The following is a 15,292-nucleotide window of genomic DNA, read 5'->3' as shown; positions in this document are numbered from 1 at the left end:
AAACCGTGGCAGGGATGGGAGGTGAGTGGTTGGGGCAACACGGGGCTGCAGAAGATGGAAAATAATTCCACAGAGGATTAACAAAGAGGTTCGAGAGTATTTATTATAAAGAGTGCAATGAGGATTCACCTGACTGACCCCTGGTGTGGTGGGGTCATTATATGAAGAAAGATCAAATATGATAAAACTTTCATTTAGAGAATCGAGGTCTGAGAGGTGAACACATTGAAATGCACAACATTACTCCCGGTTGAACCAGGGATCCCAGTCTCTGCAAAAGGGCATGGGCTGTCCGGGACTGAGATGAGGGGAAATGTCTCCACTCCGAGGGTGGTGAATCCCCACCATAGAGGTAGAATCCCCTACCTGGAGATTCTACACCCTCCAACCCGATACAACCTCTTTCTAATGAGTTTATTTATTATTTTATCAAAAAGCAACGCAACCCTACTACCAACAAGACACACAAAATGCTGGTGGAACACAGCAGGCCAGGCAGCGTCTATAGGGAGAAGCACTGTCGACGTTTCGGGCCGAGAACCTTCGTCAGGACTAAGGGAAAGGAAAGATAGTAAGAGATTTGAAAGTAGTGGGGGGAGGGGGAAATGCGAAATGATAGCAGAAGACCGGAGGGGGTGGGATGAAGCTAAGAGCTGGAAAGTTGATTGGCGAAAGTGATACAGAGCTGGAGAGGGGAAAGGATCATGCGAAGGGAGGCCTCGGGAGAAATAAAGGGGTTGGGGAAGCACCAGAGGGAGATGGAGAACAGGCAAACAACTAAATATGTCAGGAATGGGGTAGGAAGGGGAGGAGGGGCATTAACGGAAGTTAGAGAAGTCAATGTTCAAGCCATCAGGTTGGAGGCTACCCAGCCGGTATATAAGGTGTTGTTCCTCCAACCTGAGTGTCTCGAAGCTCTTCGCTTCTTTTTGGATTCCAGACCTAACCAATTCCCCTCTACCACCACTCTCCTCCGTCTAGCACAGGGGTCAGCAACCTTTACCACTGAAAGAGCCACTTGGACCCGTTTCCCACAGAAAAGAAAACACTGGGAGCCGCAAAACCCGTTTGACATTTAAAATGAAATAACACTGCATACAACGTTTTTTTTGCCTTTATGCTATGTATAAACAAACTATAATGTGTTGCATTTATGAAATTGATGAACTCCTGCAGAGAAAACGAAATTACATTTCTGCATGCAACAAAAACATTTTGAACTCCGAAAAAAAGACGTTGGGTTGAAGGTTACTTTTAAGTAAAATACTCAATGTCTATTTGAGTCCTTCTTGTATTTATGAAAAACGCTGAACTTAAATTTTCCGCCAGCAGCAAACCAAAAATAACGTCAGCCAGCTGTCAACCTGAAAAATAAAAGGACTATTTTAATGAACAATGAAAAAATATGAATATAAGTAAAACAATAGGCAATTAAAATATTTATCATACTTGGTTACTTGGATTTCTGCTCCTGGACCTCAGCGCACAGCGTCTGCACATCAGGGCTGTATGACGTCACCTTCATCTTTACACAGGATCGCAAGCCGTCATCTGTGAGGCGTGCGCGATGTTTGTTTTTTAATAAAGTTCATGTTGGAGAACACCTGCTCACATACATAAATCGACAGGACTCCAAGCGCATACTTTTTAATGTTTACATAAATGTCGGGGATAGCATTCCATGTTTCGAACACAAGTTTGTCTGGTTTTAGGAGGTTTTCAGTATCACTCCATTTGTGATTCTGAGCAAGAACGGCCTTCTGACGGGCAACATCTTCAAGGTCTGCTGTCAAGCGTCTAAACTTGGACACCCATATGTCTTTGTCGGGTATGTCGGCCAGTTCCATCTCAAGATCAGGTTTACTCACACCTGCCAATGCAGTCGTATTCAGTAGAGATGAATTGATGCTTATGGGAGTGACCGGGAAGGATAATGTGTTTTTTTTCCCTCTCTGAACTCACAGAAGCGTTTCCCAAACGATGTTTGCATTGTGATGATTGCAGAATGTAAATACTCCGAATTTATCATGTCGTTTGAACTCTCTCAAATTGGGGAAGTGAGACAAAGTGCCTTTCTGTCAATCTCTGGCAAGCACTGTCAACTTGCGCTCGAATGCCAACACATCCTTCAACATGTGTAGGGCTGTACGTCCTTTCCCCTGAAGAGCTGTGTTCAGCGTGTTCAGGTGCGCTGTCATGTCTACCATGAAGTGTAGCTTTTCCAGCCCTTTGCTGCCCAGGAAAGTTTTCACTTCTTCCAGACACGCGACAAAGCGTTTCAGCACCTCCGCTCTGGACAGCCACCGGACTTTGTTGTGCAGCAGGAGATCAGAATATGCGCTTCCCAGCTCGTCCAGTAACTAACGGAATTGACGGTGATTTAAACTTTTTGCCATTATTTTATTGACAATCTGAATGACAACATCCATTACTTCTGTGCATTCCGGAGGAAATGTTTGAGCGCACAGTGCCTCTTGGTGCAAGATGCAGTGAAAAATCAGCAGCTTTCTGTCCAGCGACTTCTGCAGTAAAGCCACAATTCCCTTGTGCGTTCCCGTCATATTCGGTGCCCCATCAGTAGCTACTGACACCAGGTGGGTGGTCTTTATTCCTTTGGCTCTTAAACAATTCAAGACAGCCTCACAGATGTCCTCCCCCCGTGTTTGGTCTTTTAGAGGTATCACTCAATCAGTTCTTCCTGTGGCCCGGCAGAGTTTACATACCGGCAGAACAGCGCTATTTGTTCAATATCACCTTTGTCTTTAGACTCGTCACAGGCAATCGAGTAGGCCACAGCTGAATTGATGTCTTTAATTTGCTGTCTTGTGATGTCTTCTGCCATTTTTATGGTTCTGTCTTTGACAGTCTTTGCAGAGAGGGGCATATCCCTGATTTTCTGCACAATTTCACTCTTGTTTTTAAAGTCCGTGAATAGATGTTCTGAAATCTTAATGAAAGATTCTTTTATATATTCACCATCTGTAAACTGCGTCCCGTGCCTGACTATTTCCTGAGCGGCAATATAATTAACGTATGTCGTTGGTTTTCCGGACTTCATCCATTGCTTGAAATGATTTTTGCTCAGATCAACCTTCCGCATCAGTTCCGAAACGGCTTTTTTTTCTCTCATCTCCATCCGGATATTTTTGAGCAAAGGCTGCGTGTTTATTCTGGAAATGCCTTGCAACATTTGACTTTTTGTTGTTTGCTAGTTTCTCATTGCATATTAAGCATACTGGTAAACCAGTCTCGTCAACAGTGAAAGCAAATGAATCTGTCCACGTATCATTAAACGTTCTGTTTCCTTCAGACACTTTTCTTTTTTTAGAATTCTGCATAGTTGGCCTACCTTGGATCGAAAAATTAAAGAAATCGCGCACTGGCGGGTGTCAGGTATTGGCAGTGGTGACGTATATTAATAGCGATAAAAACACGTTGTAGCGGTGTGCTCACGCAGTCAGTAAACTGCAGTCGAATAACTTTGTTCGAACTAAACAGCCTTGCTTTTAAGCCTCCCACAACCTCGCCCCCATGGACGCGGATGCTGCAAAAGACACGTACTCACAAACCCCCGTAGGCTATCTCCCTTAGCCTGAACGCTGGCTAATTGTGAGCCGGTTCCAATGTGCCAGGAAATGGGTCGCCACAACGTCTTATTTAGATTGTACAAGATCACCATAATCTTCAAATTTAGAATTACATTTCAAAAACTAACAAACTAACATAAAATACATTTTAATTAAATACTGACCAATTATTTCCCAAAGCAACAGGGAGCTGCAGCACTGAGGTAAAAGAGCCGCATGTGGCTCCGGAGCCGCATGTGTCTCCAGAGCCGCATGTGTCTCCGGAGCCGCGGGTTGCCGACCCCCGCGCTAGGGTATTGAGAAGGGAGTGGGTAACGGTTGTAGGAGAGGGAAGTTTGAGTAGGCGGTGAGGGTTGTAGGTACCTAATTGAATGATGAGCTCGCTAAAGTGTTCAGAGAGTGGAGCGGAGATGGGGCTGGGCGGCGTATCGAGGACGGAGCGGTTGCCGGAATGGTGTGGGGTACAGGGGAACTGTGCAGGGTACGGAAGAATCGACTAACACATTAAGGTGCGTAGAAGGTGCAGGCGTGACGGAGGCGCCGAACCCTTCCCTGGAGAGAGGAGTTCTTAGAGCCCGAGTGAGTCATTGGGAAGGGAGTGGCAACGGAGATGGGGTTTGGTGTAGAGGTGGATAGAGGATGAGGGGAGGGCCGATGTAATGACTTCGTCTCACCAACTCTCCTCCCCTCTGTCAATCACAGTTCGATATCAGACTGACGTTAAACTATGTACATCTTAAACCGCTTTCTCAGCGTTCTCAAGAGCCAGCCTTCTTCGGACTTCAAGGAAAGTACGGGAGGAACGACTCTCAGGCTCCCCTCCTCTCTGACCGGCGGAGGGAGAGAGGACTGGAGAATGGAGGTATGTGGACCTTGTGTGGGCAGACGAGATTGGTTCAGCTCGGCATGAAATTACGTTCAATTTGTTCAGAACATCGCAGTGAGCAGAGGGACTTGTTTCCGTTCTGTACCTTTCGGGTTTGGTGAGAACACAAATGCATTTGTCAAATCCGCAGTATACCCATCTCCTCTCTCTCAATAATGTGCAGTAATTCCTGTCAGGCGCTGGAAACATATCCCATTTAATGCTCTTTAAGAGCGCCAACACGACTTCCTCAACGGCCACATGCTTAAACAATCTTAAAAGACGTCTTGTAACTCCTCATGGTTTTGTATGCTTGCAGGATAGTGGACGTTTGGTCATACACACCGGCGGCGGGGAAAAAAGACCCTTCAGCGCAAGTGCAAAGCGTCGGTGGTCTATTCGAGCCAATTCCTGTCCCGGGGAGACGGTTGAAACGCAGGCACTTGTTCTCTAACTATTAATTTATTTATTTGTTTGTTTTTAAATTTAGTATCATTTTGCATCTTTTCCCGACACTGATGCGGGGGAAAATAAAACACACAACCTGTATAACACTGTAATGTTAATCCTCAAAATGATGGATTCAGGAGATGTGCGTTGCAAGTGTACTTTTTTGTCATACTCATAGTGGTGAGTGTCTGGAATGAATTACAGGGGAAATGGTAGAAACAGAGGCGATGGAGGATATCAGAATCCTCATGAGGAGAATGGAGGCATGTGGACCTTGTGTGTGCATATGGGATTGTTTCAGCTGGGCATGAAATTACCAGTTCACTTGGTTCAGAATAGCACCATGAGCAGAAAGGCTTGTTCCCGTTCGGTCCCATTCGGGTTTGGTGAGATCCGTCATAGGGTGGCAAGCTTCAGACTCTGAAATACCAGGCACAAGACTAGGGGTGTCAAGAAAGCAAGGGAAGTGGGAAAGAAATGACGGTGGAGAAGCCACAGGCCCTGTACGAGACTAGGACAGAGAGCCTGTTCTAGGAAAAGACTCGGAAAGCAGGACCTGGACGAGGAACAAGGAAACTAACAAGGACTCCCGACTGGACTGGCAATTGGAACCTGGGTCTTGATTGGGCTCGGACTTCGGATCTAGGCGAGGACAAAACATGGTAAGGCAACAAGACTGGACGTGGGACTCCTGGGCTGGATGCGGACATGAAGCTCAGAATTGGACGGCAGACTGGAACATAGAGCCTTGGTCTTGGGAGACAGGAACACAGAACACAGAGCTTTGGTCTTGGGAGACAGGAATGCAGAGCACAGAGCCAGGACCCTTCCTTGGGATCAGGACGTAGGACCGGGACTCATAAACCGAACACAGAGCCAGGACCCCTCCTTGGGAACAGGACGTAGGACCGGGACTCATAAACCGAACACAGAGCCAGGACCCTTCCTTGGGAACAGGACGTAGGACCGGGACTCATAAACCGAACACAGAGCCAGGACCCCTCCTTGGATACAGGACGTAGAACCGGGACTCATAAACCGAACACAGAGCCAGGACCCTTCCTTGGAAACAGGACGTAGGGCCGGGACTCATCAAACAGAACACAGAGCCAGGACCTCTCCTTGGGAACAGGACGTAGAACCGGGACTCATAAACCGAACACAGAGTCTGGACCTTTCCTTGGGAACAGGACGTAGGACCGGGTCTCATACACAGGTAGTGACTGACATAATGACGAAAGTGTAGAGCGACTGGTTTTGGCTTCTTTGGAATCAAAGTAAAGGTCTCCGACTTCTGTTATAAACTGAGAAGTCACGGACATGCTTTACTCGCAAAATCCTATGATCCTGCGTTGACTGCGAACTCAACACAGAATTCAGACCCACCACGACAACCACACAGTTCACTATGCCCCGACTGCAAAACTACAAAAATGAATGTGAATTGTCCACCTTCCCCATCTGCAGCCCCGCATTGACTGTGGGTAGAAATTACAATCAAGGCTGGTCGCTCATGAAAGAGAATAAGGACCCGGTCTTGTCAAACTCTATAACACAGCTCCCTCACCCCACTTCCTGGCATCAGACTCGTAAATTGTTTCCTACACTTTCCACTTTGATTACATTTTTTCTCCCTGTCGTACACACACATACACGCTCCATCGTCGGCTTCTGGTCCACACCCCTGCTGCTCCTAATGTCTATAGACTGCTGGTCCATGGGACACTCCTCCCGGAAATAACACATGAAAGAACAGGCGGTGAATGTGAATATCTGGGGCCCGGGCTGGAGACACTGCGGCCGACTCCAGACTCCGCTCAGTGCGCGGCTTGATTAATGATCTGAAGCACCGAGGTGAACGGATATTTCGCCGCGCTGATCACCTGCTCCCTGAATTTCGACTGAGTGACCGCGTAAATAAATGTGTTCGTGCAGCAGCTGAAATTCTTCAGGAAGGCTCCAACGTAGTGAAAGATCCATTCAGAATCATTGAAATACATGAATCGTAATCCTTTGATTTCATAATACATGAAATTTACAACGTTCGTCATCCACAGGAGGATGAAGCTGGCGGAGATGGTGAAGAGTAAAACCACAGACCTCCTCCGGCTCTCCATCTCCAGGTCTCTGCTGTTCTCCCCCTTGCTCTGACCCCTCAGCCCCTTACGGACACGACTGGCCACAACAATGTGCCTGACCGTCAGAGCGTTGAGCTGCAGAATCACCATGAAAGGGATGAACGGATTTAAAACTATGTCAAGCCAACGATTTACTACCCAACCGAGGTCAGTGGAAGTATTGACCGTGAGTTTACAGAACCACGGGACATTGTTGATTATCTTTCTGGGTTCAAAGAGAAAGTAGCGGGGAACGTTTTTCAGAAAGGACAGCGCGCCGGTTGTTGTGAGAACCACAACCGCAGTTTTCCCGGTGCAATATTTTCTTTTCAGCTTCTGACAGCAGATGGCGACAAACCGATCGAAAGTGAAGGTGACGGTGAACCAGACAGAACAGTATGTGGCTGTCAGTCTCAGTACCTCGACAACCCTGCACACAGGGGAAATTTGCAGAAAATTCCATCGAAAGTAATGATTTATAACTCGGCGCACAAGGACCTCTATAACTACGGTCAGCAGATCCCCCACTGCCATGGCCACTAGGTAGCGAGTGGTGCAAGTAGAGACGCCGCACTTTCTCCGGGACAGGATCAGAATTGTGGTTAAATTCACTGCAGTGAGAGAGAAGAGAACAGACACCGGGCATTATTAAACTCATTCTCCGGGAATGGACACAGGTTCGGGATTCAGCCAGAGATCAGGAGACTAGATGCGCTGAACGGTTGCTCATCCAACCCCAAACATGTGTTCCGCTCTCTCCGACCTGCCTTCTTCAATGTGGCGATGTGGCGATGTGTTGACAATGGACTAAAGGTTCGCAATTACACCTTCCCGAAGGATTCCCGGATCCCAGCCCTGGGACAAGATGGCAATTATTCAATTGGGTCAAGAACTCAAAGCATTCCGTGTCTCACATTCCCACAGGGCTGCCTGATCCCAACATTGGCATCACTCTGCACGAAATCCCATCAAATGCAAGAACAACTTTCGAGTCGATTCCGTGAGTTAGACGACAGAAAGGGGTTTAGTTCCGTTTGTCATTAAACATTTTAAATCAGAATATTGAATGGACAGGATCGATATCACTGACGGATATTACTGACACGAGCATCAAGCGGGAAGATTGTAAAATGGCCCCAAACAGGCTCAGTCCGGTTAACAGACCGAAGTGCCAGACACGAATATCTGTGCTCACTCACCAGGAACTCCGATGACGACAATGAACACGTTCAGTATTTTGTCCACACGCAGGTACCTATCAAACAATGCAGGCATTTTCTCTGGCCAGTGATTTGTCCCCGTGAACTACAGGCGATCTCCAGGAATGAAATGTCGATGCTGCACGTACCTGGGGTTTTAATACCATTTACCGACTCCACGGGGAGAGGTTTCAACAAATTTAAAAATAAACATTTTATTAAAATTTATTTACAATCTGTTTGCCTCAGCCAAGTGTATCTCGGGTTGCGACATTGTGATTAACTTAGTGAATTATTTGCGAAACTGCAAACAGTGGAAATTGTGATGTTACTAGGGTTGCAAACAGCGAGTGGCATTCCTCCAGAAAAGGGGATATTGTTTCAAACACTATCAGACCCAACTCTCCACTCTTGAGACAGTGCGACTCGTCCATCGTCTGAGCAGATAAACTGAGAGTTATGCAGCGACTCCACTCTGATTCTGCACCAATTGTAATCACAGCTCATCTCACTGTAATCTTATCTCCCATTCCCGATACGAGAAACCATCCTCAGCTTTTTTTGGGTGAAGTGTACCAAACTTTGTTCTGGGGCGAAAACATGTCTACAGTCATAACCACTGAGATGAATGTTTGCTCACAGAAATAAAACTTCTGTCTTCTGTTTGTTCTACATAGAACAGAGAAAGGTAAAGAACGGGAACAGACCACTCGGCCCACATTTACTGTGCCAACAATGACGTCGTATTAAAGGGAACCTACCTACCAACACTTGATCAGTCCCCCTGAGCTCACTGACTGTCAAACCCACAACAGTAATCGTGGAGTTCTGGGATCTCAGTTCCCAGAAGCTTTTTGATCATCTGTGTGGATTAGTTGGAACCGACAAAAGTGACCGAACCTTCAAAGCTGTCTCATCAATAGGAAAGTGCTTCCACTTTACTTCAGAGGAACAATTTGTCAGACACAAGTTCTTGAGTGAATTCTGATATTGCAGCTTGTCTTATTGGATTCAGTCGCCTATTGTTTCCATTGTCCCCAGGAGTACAAGTTCTTGACGCAGTTTGAGTTTGAGAGTCTTTGCCGAAAGTGCGTCCAATAAAATGTCTACTTGTGGTGATGAATAAACACTTCCATGTCCAGAAGACTTTTCAGTATCTTCAGTGACTTCCTCACAGTCACAACATTCAGGACGCTCACCTAATCCTAAGGCATGGTCATCAAATTTACCAATCTAAGGGGAGGGGGTGAACTATGTGTCAAAGATCACAATTGAAGCGGAGGGAGGAACGGAGAACACGGTAAAGGGGGGCGATGGGTCAAAGAGCTGGAGTAATAGATAAGGAAGTGTCATTCTGTATGTGCGATCTCAACAGCCTGGTATCGGTCCCCAAAGTAGCCCCACTGCCCACCCTTTCTCCACAACACTGTATCAGTCCCAAACAAATCCCACGGGCCACCCACTCTCAAAAACACTGTATCAGCCCCAAAATAGTCATACTGACCCCGCTTTCTCCACAGCACAGTATCGGACCCGAAGCCATTCCACGCAGACCCCTATTCCCCTGATCACTGTATCAGTCCCTAAACTACTCCCACTAACCCCTCTTTCTCCACAGCACTGTATCAGTCCCTGAAATAATCCCACTGCCCTGATCTCTGCCTGTCACTATATGCCCAGAAAATTATCTCTGTACCTCCTCGCGCTACAGTGCACGGTATCGATCCACACTCTAGGCCAACTGCACTGCGCTGTCTTCACGGCCCCGAGTCGACCGACAGAATAATAACACCACTGCTCTCTGTACCAACAGCCCGGAGACAATCTCGAAAGTAATCCATCGGCACAGGTGGAGAGAGAGAGAGAAAGCTGCGGAGAGACTGGCAGAACTGCGACGAGCTTCGAGAAGAAAGTGGGTGCAAGAGGTGGGAGCGAGAGAGAGAGAGAGAGAGAGAGAGAGAGAGAGAGAGAGAGAGAGAGAGAGAGAGAGAGAGAGAGAGAGAGAGAGAGAGAGAGAGAGAGAGAGAGAGAGGGAGAGAGAGAGAGGGAGGGAGAGGGGACATAGACAGGAACAAGAGAGGAGAGGGATGTTGGAGGGAGCAGGGAACAGAGGAGTGGTGAGATCGCAGCGGGAGATAGAGGGCACCTGAGAGAGAGACTGGGACAGAAGGAAGGAGGCAGATAGCTGGGCGAGAGTGAAAGAGGGAAAGATATGGGGGGGAGTGGGGGGAAAGGGAATGGGTAATAAAAAGCCAGAGAAATATTGATGCTGGGAAAGTGATGGCAAAGGCAGAGAAAGCGAAAGGGTGAGATGGTGCAGTGAGAGAGAGAGCAAGGTTGACAGAGGGAAAAAAGGGGAGTGGGACCAGCGGGATCGAGAGAGGTTGAACAAGATGGGAGGGAGTCACCGTAGGTGATATGGGAGGGAGGGCGAGGGAAGGAAGATTTGAAAGAGAATGAAGGTATAGAATGGGAAGGAAGTGCCAGTGATCCAGTGTGGTTTGGGATAAATAGAGGAGGGAGGAAGATGCGAGGAAGAGAGTGGGAAAGGGAGAAGGGATAAAGAAAATGGAGAAGAAGGAGAAAAGTGAGGGGGAAATGGGGGAAGTAGGAGGGAAGTAGGAAGTAGTTTTTTGTCACTTACTGAATTCAGAACGTTCTGCATGTTTGAAATGGATCTATTAAGTAAGTTTTTCTTGCTTATTTATCCTGTAAATTTCCATCCAGATTATTATTATGGATGAACATACACTAAATTCTGGAGGAACTCAGCAAGCCACGTTGTACTTTAGTTAAAAATGTGCGCATTCGATTTTTCGGACCTAACCACTTCGACAGGACTGGAGAAAAAAAAAAGCCTAGCAGTAGATTTAAAAGCTGGGGGTGGGGAGGAGAGAGAAAAGCACCGGGTGACAGGTGAAACCTGGAGAAGGAGGGGTAACGTACAGAACTGGGAAATTGATTGCTGAAAGAGACAGATGGCCACGGAAGACAGGAAAATGGGGGAGCAGCACCAGAGAGAGGCGATGGGCGGGCAAGGAGATAAGGTGAGAGATGGAAAAGCGGATGGGAAATAGTGAAGGGGGGACTGGGGTCATTGGCGACAGTTTAAAAAAAAATCGATGTTTATGTCATCAGGTCGGAGGCTACCCAAACGGAATATAAGGTTTTGTTCCTCCAACTCAGAGTGCCCCGATCACGACAGTAGGTGAAGCCATGGATGGACATACCGGAATGGGAATGGGAAGTGGAATTAAAATGGGTGGCCATAGACAGATCCCTCTACCGACTCCCGCGAGAAGACTCAGAGGAACATGGAAAACACGCAGCCTTTCGGCCCTACCTTAGAACTACCTAGGCTTTACCCATACCCCTCTATTTTTCTAAGCTCCATGTATCCATCCAAGAGTCTCTTAAAAAATCTTATCGTTTCCACCTCCATCACTGTCACCGGGAGCCCATTTCACGCACTCTACACACTCTGCGTAAAAGCTTACCTCTGACATCTCTTCTGCACATACTTTCAAGCACCTTAAATCTCTGCCCATAGAGAAAGTGGGAGGCGAGTGAGACTGCAGAAAGACATTTCAGGGAAAAACAGTGGCGATCAGTGGGATACTGGCGAGAGGACACGGGAGGAAGGAAGAGACTGGGAGAGACGCCAGGGCTGGAGAGCGAGTAGCGCGAGAGAGACAAGGAGGAGAGATTATGAACGAGCCTGGTAGGTGTGGGGCGAAACTACGGTTTACAGAGAGAGAGACGGCAGACCAAGAGTCGGGGGTAGAGACAGGCTGCCTGGGGCTGTCAGAGAGAGACTGGGATGAGGAAGGGTGGCGCTTTGCGAGTCAGTGAAAAGGCTTATGTTCGTTAAGGACAGAGGGCTTTCTGACCCGCAGGACATTATGGGATTGCACTCCCACCATTGTGAAATCCCTGTGAAACACCCACACTTTTTCATCGGCTGACCCCTCCTTTCACGTCAGTTTGAATCCACACCTTCCAACACGTATCGCGATCTCACTCCCTGTCTCTCCGACCTGACCCTCACTCCCTCTCTCTCTCCTACACTCCGCAGAGATAGCCTTACCTTCCCTGTGCGGTACCCCTTACAGTTCTCGGGCGGTACCCCTTACAGTTCTCGGGCGGGACGGCCCCTAAGCTATCCAGCGGCCTTCTGTCCCGTCAGCTGGTTGGAGCCGCAGCTGGAGCTCAGTGCAGGGTGGAGGCGTGTCCGTGAGGCATCTTCCCCTCCCTGAGCGAGAAGCTGGCGCGGGCAGTAGTCGCCCTTACCTCGGAGCATCCGGCTCCCCACTCCTCTCTCCTTTACCTGCAGTTCGAAACGAAGATCCCGGGGTGCCTTGTCTCCTCCTGGGACTCAAAATGCCCCCAACCTCCAGCCTAGAATTTTAGGCTTGCCACATGGTCTGTCCCAAGTGCAAAGGGAACTAACGTAGGGGGACCTTCCCGTGACTGTGTTCCGGTGGGGTCGAGGGTAAGCATTCACCTCAACCAAAAGATTTTCTGTAGCTTTAAGCAGAACTCCAAGGCATGGTAGAAATGGACTTTAATATGGCATTCAGTACCGTTAACCATGGTAGGGCCTTTCAGAACGTTACGTGGATTGGTATCCAGGGAGAGTTGGCTGGTGGATTCAGAGGAGGCAGAAGATAGTTGTTTTCTCTCTGGATGCCGGTGAAAGTAGTGTCCTGCAGAGATCTGTTCTGATACTCAGATTTTGTGCTTTAAATAATGAAGTGGAAAGGTGGTTTATTGTATTTGCAAAGATGGGGTGGTTGGTGAGAAATGGATAGTGTGAAGGTTTGTCACAGGTTAAAGCGGAACAGTGACAGGACGCAGAGAAACGCTGAGAAGTTACAGTTGGGGTTTAACCCGGAAAGGGACCAAGTGATTCACTTTGGAAGGATGAATTGGAAGGCAGAGATGATACTTGCTCGAATCAACCGAGGGTCTCACATTAGTACGAGTTCCGCAATGGAAACAGGGTGATGAGACTTTCTCCAATCAACCGAGGGTCGTACATTAGTACGAGTTCCACAATGGAAACAGAGTGATGAGACTTTCTCCAGTAACCCGAGGGCCGCTCATCGGTGCGAGAACCACAATCGGCACGGAGCGGTGTACTGCAGGAGCAGAAGGAAGTGTGATTGACAGGTGACCTTGAACACATCCGCTGTTCTGCAGATACATATCGTGACGCTCTGAAAGTATATACTTGAAAGTAAATCAGGAGAAAAAAAAATACAACTTCGTGGCAAATAGTACAACCGCCTGGGAGCCTGCGGATAGTTCACAGATTTCACTTGCTACTTTTGTTCAAAGAGAAAATGGATGGAAAAATAGTGGCAGGTTTGAGAATATCTCTAAAGTTTAAAGATTTAAGTTGAAAGTTAAATATACTGCATGGCAAGCCACGGGTATGAGGTGGTCAGGCCATTCACTGGCAGAGGTCAGGTTTCTGCCAAAAGGCCCATGTGTGCGCTGGAAACCATTGCTTTTCAAACTGTCCACAGCCCTCACTAATTTCCTGAAGGCACGCTCCCTTTTTGATCACAGATCTCTGGAATATCGCTGTGGATCCTTCAAATTGTGTAGTGGAATATAAGTGCAGTATATTTTATTGTAACACTTGTCAGCTATCACTGTGATTTCCGTCACTCAAATCGTTCGGAATGACTGGAACGAACGAAAGAAAAGAACGAACGAATGTTCCCTTTTAATAAAGAAGTGTTCCCCATTTCACCTGCCTCAACAAACTCCTTCACTCAATTTTAGAAGCAAATATGCTCCGTTGAATGCTACAAAATAAATCGACTTCAATATGAACACTGATACAAAAATGTCCTGTTTAAATAGCTGTGGTCAGTTGCCATGAAATTTAAACTGGCAAATTCGCATTACGTTTTGTTTTAAAGTAAGTAGATTGCAGTGTCCCTTGAGGAGTCAAATTCATGACACGGGATCAGTGAGTTATAAATAGTTTAACGTAAGTGTTTGTGCAGTTGGTTGTCACTAATGTGCCTGGCGTGATAGCCAAGCTAATTGCCTCAGTGGAATTGCTCTTTCCTCAATAAAAGTCTGCTAAACCGAAAACCAGTCCATCTGAGCAGCTGAAACGTTCTGCACAACTGAACACTGCTTCTGACGGTATATGGGATATCCGGCGATTTGCTACATCGAGGCCATTTTCCATCCCACACTTGTCGCGGTTGGTGTCCCCAGTAAGATGCCGGAGCTGGTTACTTTATGTATGGTGCTGTCGTTACTCTGCTGCGTATCCGCACTGTTACTGAGCACAAATGCTACCATCGGCCGAAACGTGTTTCCGGAATGGAGGATTCAGACATCTAATGGTTAAATTTCCATTTTACATATTTCGATCGTAGTGCTTTTTTTTTGTAAATTAAGTTGGTGTCGATATTGTCATTGTTTCATAATTTCACCTCGCTAGGGTTTCTGAATTGATGCTAGTCTCTGCTTTTCCAGACCCGAGTCTCTATCAGTGCCAACACGTCGACCTTATAACAACGTGGCAGCTTATATAAATGACCGTCCAGTCTATTTTCGACACGTATTTCTGTTCTTCTGCAAGTTAGTAAATGAGAACTCGTGCTTTATATCTCCTTTGATACTGCTACAAATAATCCCGTCAGCTCTTTCGTCTCTAATAAATGAAATGGTGTACTTTACAGTGGCGATCGATTGTTCTACTGTACGTGAGTCGTGGAACTCGGATGCCTCGCTCTAAACTGTGGGAAGGTCGCCAATCCACTGACACTCACATCCGTCATTGTCCTCCAGCAAGGGTGCAGCGACCGGGACCGCACACACTGGATTTCCACTTTCCACTTCCAAACAGACCATACACTCCATAGCATCCGTAGAGCAGAGGCATTCAGAGAGTTGCTGTTGACCATATTTTTAATTTACTTTACAATTTCTTGCAGTTAATTTAACGCCGATTGTGATCCTGTCTCGGGGAAAATGCGGACTCTCCAAATGCATCACCCGTTACCTGGTTGGAATGGCAACAGCGAATCTGATGGTGATAATCGT

Source organism: Hypanus sabinus, unplaced genomic scaffold (assembly GCF_030144855.1).
Source record: "Hypanus sabinus isolate sHypSab1 unplaced genomic scaffold, sHypSab1.hap1 scaffold_339, whole genome shotgun sequence".
Lineage (NCBI taxonomy): Eukaryota > Metazoa > Chordata > Chondrichthyes > Myliobatiformes > Dasyatidae > Hypanus > Hypanus sabinus.
Note: the sequence above shows the minus strand (reverse complement) of the source record.